Source organism: Pteropus alecto, unplaced genomic scaffold (genome assembly GCF_000325575.1).
Source record: "Pteropus alecto unplaced genomic scaffold, ASM32557v1 scaffold311, whole genome shotgun sequence".
Classification (NCBI taxonomy): domain Eukaryota; kingdom Metazoa; phylum Chordata; class Mammalia; order Chiroptera; family Pteropodidae; genus Pteropus; species Pteropus alecto.
In genome coordinates this window covers 1,430,664-1,436,663 of record NW_006431916.1, presented here as the reverse complement: position 1 = coordinate 1,436,663, position 6,000 = coordinate 1,430,664, and the positions used below count along the sequence as shown (strand labels likewise).

The 6,000-nt window shown below is 33.3% G+C and overlaps 1 protein-coding gene and 1 pseudogene across 8 annotated transcripts in view; one reads left to right on the top strand and one right to left on the bottom strand.

Moving 5' to 3' along the window:
* DLG1 (discs large MAGUK scaffold protein 1) overlaps positions 1 to 6,000 on the top strand; it is a 229,273-nt gene that overhangs the window by 86,361 nt on the left and 136,912 nt on the right. The gene's annotated exons all lie outside the window — the stretch shown is intronic.
* Positions 2,965 to 3,083, bottom strand: LOC112473819 (annotated as a pseudogene).

Here is a 6,000-nt window from a genome sequence, read left to right as displayed (position 1 = left end):
GGGGGTGGATTTTGTTTCTAAATAAATTTAGCCAATCTATATAACTGGAATACAGTGGATTTCACCAATTAATGCCTACTTTGTTCATCATGATAAAAGAAAAAAATCTTTGGTGTTGATCAAAGATTAATATAGCAAAAACCTTTTAGCAGCAATCTCCAAATGCGACCTAGTCAAATGCTAGCTAATCAGTCTAGGAATGTGAATCCTTAATTAGGACAAAGATTGCCCATAAATGGTTCTCAACTATGGCTGGACATTGGAATCATCTAAGGAGATTTAAGAATTGATGTCTGAGTGCCACATCAGAGATTCTGATTTCATTGGTTTGGAGTACAGTCTGGTCTTGTGGATTTTTACAACCTCTGCATGTGTTTCTAGTGTATAGCCACCATCTAGAAGCTCTGCAATAGAACCTAGCTTCTTTGAACCAAACATACATATACTACTCTGAATTTGTTGTAAATTTCTGACATTCTTTATTTGATCCTCATTCTACCAACAACACTAAAATATTTCCAGTTTTTGAGAAAGCAATTAAAAAGTAATAACTTTTTAAAGATTCTCACTTGCTTTCTTCTGACTCATTTTCCTCTGATTTGTTCACCACAAGTGGATAAAGTCAATTATGCCTATTTTTTTTGATATCTGCTTTAAAATTGTTTTTATCCTTTGTGTACAGTTGGTTGTCTTTTGTATAGTTACTATATAATAAAGATTATGACCCCCCCCCCAGAGTTTTTGAAAGACAAATTTGACAGAGGCTCATGTAAAGGAGTAAGTTATTGAGATTAAAATCTTTTATCATCAGTTATTAAAAACAACTTTTTCACATTTTATCTTTTCTGAAATTGGTGTGCATCTTACAGTTGCTGACATTTTACTATTGCCTTAGTGAAATGGCAGTTTTGAGTATACAAATCTTTGTTGACACATTTTAGTAAGATTAAGAAAGTACTGTATAGCATCAAAGCATCTTAGTGTACTATGGTAATAATTCAGCTGGTCTTACTGAAAAGCAACTGAAAACCTGTTCATCCTTGTAGGCCATCCTTTTGCTCTTTTTCAGTTTCTGTGTGTGTGTTTTTTTTTCCTTAGGTATTAAACAGCCTCAATTTCTGAAACAGTTATTAATCAGCCTCTGCTGCTATTAAGTAGAATAGTCCAATCCCCTGACCCCTCTGCTGCTATTAAGTAGAATAGTCCAATCCCCTGGCTCTCTAATTTATATCTGGTCAGAGTAGATAAGGATTTTCATTTCCAGTAGAAGAAATGATCTAACTTCTCTTTCATCTGTTTCTAAATCACACTTTATATCTTACTTTATTAAATGTGAGCTTTTTTTCCCTGTCATAAACTTATTCACATTTCCCATGTTAAAATTTTAAAAACTTCAGACATAATATTATATAGTATATTTGTACCATAATTTGATGAACACTTCTGGTCTTTGCTATTTGTTTTTTCCATTTTTAGTAGATTTTTTAAAGAAGGCTGCAGTGAATAATCTTTGGATATGAAAAGTATTTGGTTTATTTTATTAGGATGGATTTTCTGAAGTCCTTCTTACTGGGTCAGAAGCATACGAACTTTTTGAAAGTTTTTGATACTTTTTGACAGACTATATTCTGATACAGTTGTGCTTTAAGAATTAAGCGGCCCTGTTTAGGGAATTTCTTCCTGCCTCTATCTCATGCATAGTTACTGCAGCAAGTGCCTCATAGGATACATTTTTGAGGCATGAGATAGATTAGGAGTGGGGGAGTAATAGCAAAATAGTTAGGGTTCCTTTAACTTTATTAGAAAACCAAAAAATTTAAAACTTCGTTTTGACATAAGAAGGTAAGTTTTAATGTGTTTACTTTTTAAAAACCAGGATAAATGTTTTAGGAAGCTCTACGGTGAGGTATATTTTATTTAAAATATGCTGTCAGTTATCAGATTAGCATTCTCTTTTAAAAAAAAAAAGCTAATATAGGGAGCTTTTTTACTTTTGTAGTTTCATGGTTACTACTATACTATACATAGAACTCAGTATATGAACTATTATTTTTGTAATTTGAAAAATTATCTTTGACTTGTAGTGATCAAGTGAGGATAATGTAAATTAGGCACTATATTTCTATTTTTGATTATTTTTATTCTCAGTTACAGTTGGCATACAATATTATATTAGTTTCAGATGTACAACATAGTGAATAGACATTTATATAATGTATGAAGTGATCACCCTGATAAATCTAGTACCCATCTGACACCATACATAATTATTACAGAATTATTGACTATATTCCATGTTGTAACTATTTTGTAACTACCTGTTTGTACTTCTTACTCCTTTCCCCACCCTTAACTCACCTCCTCAAACCCCTCCCATTTGGCACCATCAAAATGTTCTCTGTACCTATGAATTTGTTTTGTTTGTTTATTTTTTAGATTCCACATATAAGTGAAATTGTGTAGGATTTGTCTGACTTATTTCACTTATTTCACTTAACATAATACCTTCTAGGTCCATTTGTTGCAGACAGCAAGATTTCATTTTTTTTATAGCTGAATAATATTCCATTGTGTGTGCGTGTGTGTGTGTATGTATCTATATATATATATATATAGATACATACACACACACACACACGCACACATACACCACTTCTTTATTCATTCATCTAAATTCATTCATCTATTGATGGACATGTAGGTTGCTTCCATATCTTGGCTATAGTAAATAGTGCTGTATGAACATAAGGATGCATGTATCCCTTCAAAGTAGTGTTTTGGGTTTCTTCATATAAATACCAGAAATGGAATTACAGGATCCTTTGTTTCTTGTTATAGCCTTTGCTTTATTTTATTTTATTTTATTTTATCTTATTTTTTTAGGCGAAGCAACCCTTGGTTGACCTCACAGATTGCAAGGACCTTGTCAGCTTACAATCCCTTATTTTTTCTTTATTTTTTTTACGCCTATAGCACCTGGTCTTCCTAGGTGGTCTCCCATCCAAGTACTAACCTGGCCCAACCCTGCTTAGCTTCCGAGATCAGACTGGATCAGGCTTGTTCGGGGTAACATGGCTGTAGGCTAGCCTTTGTTTTAAAGTCTGTTTTGTCTGGTATAAGTATTGCTACCCCAGATTTTATTTTTGTTTCCATTTTCATAAAATATCTTTTTCCATCCTTTTACTTTTAGTCTGTGTGTGTCTTTCAATCTGAAATGAGTCTCAGCAGGGTCTTGTTTTCTTATCCATTCAGTCACCCTATGTCTTTTGGTTGGAGCATTTAATCCATTTACATTTAAAATAAGTGTTGATAGTTGTGTAGTTACTGCCATTTTATTATTCATAGTTTTGGTCTTTTTTCCTTCTTCATAAAGAAGTCCCTTTAACATTTCTTGTAATACTGGTTTGGTGGTGATGAACTCCTTTAGCTTTTTCTTGTCTGGGAAGCATTTTATCTGTCCTTCAGTTCTAAATGATAGCCTTGCTGGGTAGAGTAATCTTGATTGTAGGTTTTTACTTTTCATCACTTTGAATATTTTGTGCCAGTCCTTTCTGCCTGCAAAGTTTGTTGAGAAATCAGCTGACAGTTTTATGGGAGCTCCTTGTTAGGTAACTGACTGCCTTTCTCTTGCTGCTTTTAGGATTCTCTCTTTGTCTTTAACCTTTGGTATTTTAATTATGAAGTGTCTTGGTGTGGGCCTCTTTGTGTTCATCTTGTTTCAGACTCTGCTTTCCGGGCTTGTAGTCCTCTAATATAATCTTCATTTCAATTATTGTATTCTTCAGTTCTGGCTTTTTTATGTTTCCTATTTCCATTTTTACGTTTCCTGGGTCCTTGTTGAAGTTCCCACTGAGATCATTAAGCATCTCTATAACCAGTGTTTTGAACTCTGCATCTAGTAAATTGCTTGTCTTCATTTTGTTTAGTTCTTTTTCTGGAGCTTTGTTCTGCTTTTTCATTTGGGATTTGCTTCTTTGTCTCCTCACTCTGGCTGCCTCACTGTGTTTGTTTCTATGTATTAGGTGGAGCTGCTGTGTCTCCCAGTCTTCGTAGAGTGGCCTTACGTAGTAGGTGACTTGTGAGGCCCAGTGGCACAGTCTCCCTTGTTACCTGGGCCAGGTGCTCCACATGTTTCCCTCGTGTTGATTGTGTGCCCTCCTGTTGTAGTTGAGCCTTGATTGCTGTTGGCACATCAGTAGGAAGTATTGGGTCTCAGGCCTTAGTCAAAAGTAATTATGATTTATGACTCTGAAAAGGAAAGTTTCTTGCCAGTGTTAGGCAGTTTCATGAAAGAAATTGTCAGTGTTATGGTGAAAAATCCTACAGTGGAAGAAAAAGACACTGAGTAAATTTTTGTTGTATATAACAGTTATAGTAGTATGATACTGATAAGAACAGTGTAAAGATCCCTAAAACTGAAAATGAGCTGGTAATTAGGTAAAATGGTCAAAGCAGTAAGTCAAACAAATTTAAAAAAAAAAAAAAAACCCAGCCTTTTTCAAAATAGATTTCAATCTAGATCAAGTGACAAGGAAGGCAGTAGGTGAATTGCTTAGTATGGAGTGTTGCAATGATTACTGAGAAAACAAATGAATTTCTATTCTGCTTTTGTCTTCAATGACAAGAAAAATTATGTTCACACTAATATGTGCAAAGTAAAGTTAAGAGGGACATGAAATCAAAGATAGAACAAGGTATGTGAGCTGGCAGTTATTTAAGTAAGTATATTTCCCAGCCTGGACACAGTTCATCCAGTAGTATTGACAATATTATCATATGAAATCACCAGCAGCAGTTGATAGTTTTTCAAAAACTGTGAGAAATGAGGGTAGCAGAGGAATGAACATGAGCAAATATCTGCCTATTGAACTAAATGATACAGGAATAGAATCTTTTCCATTTTGAGTACATAATGGGCACTTTTTGAAATCAACTTTGTTTTCACATCTCTGGAGTATATTAAAATGTTGTTGAAAATTGTTTTACTTGTTTGGGGGTGTCCCTGCTGTACTAATTATATAGTCAGCATGCAACTTGACCACTAGATGGTGCTCATGCAGAAAGGATTCGTATTTACGGTGCCATCAATTTTTATAGATAAATAACAAATCTGTGTTATCAGTCTTCTTAGTTCAGTCTTATCTTAGTACAGTTGTATGTTTTGAAAATTAATAGGCCATGTTATAATGATAAAAAGGTAAGGAAAATTTCATTTACAGTACATTAGCTTTGTAATTATTTTGTAATTTCAGAGTTTCAATATTGTTTTACCTCTCATTCTTCAACCTTTAAAATTTTTTCACTAAGACTATTTAATCCTCGCCTCTGTTACTATACCTAAAGACTTCTGGATTTATCTGTGAGTTTGGAAAAGTATTTAAATAATTGAGGACCTATCTGATAAATTTTTGTACCGTTTTTACTTCTATTTAATGTTATAAAATAAACATCCTCAAAGTCATACATTTTTCATAATCATATTTAAGGTTACATAATAATCCACTAAATGGATGTACTTAGTTTACTTAAGCTTTCTCCTATTTAGAGTTCCAATATAGATACTATTATTACTATTATGTGAAGAATTAAACTGTATAGAAAAAAGAATGTTAATTCTCTACATATCATATTAAAATAGTAATAGTAATTCTTTTTGGTGATTTAGACATTGTGTATTATTATTTTTTATTATATTAAGTAGACAGTCCAGGTTTTATAATGAACTTAAATTTTGTTTTAACGGAATAGAGTAGCTTTCAGCTCTGCTACATGAGTAGGACTATTATAAAGTAGAGATCAGTGAAGAGTTGGTTGCCTTCTGCTTCTCCATTGAATCATATGAAACCAATTGTGATTTAGGTGCATACATGATTTTGTGTGCATGTATTGACTACTGGGCAGTGGTTGAGATGATCATAGATTTTCATATCTCTCAATAAGGGACATTTTCATAAATAAGCCTTTCTCAAAATTCAGACTTGCTTTCTTGATGTCAGCGGA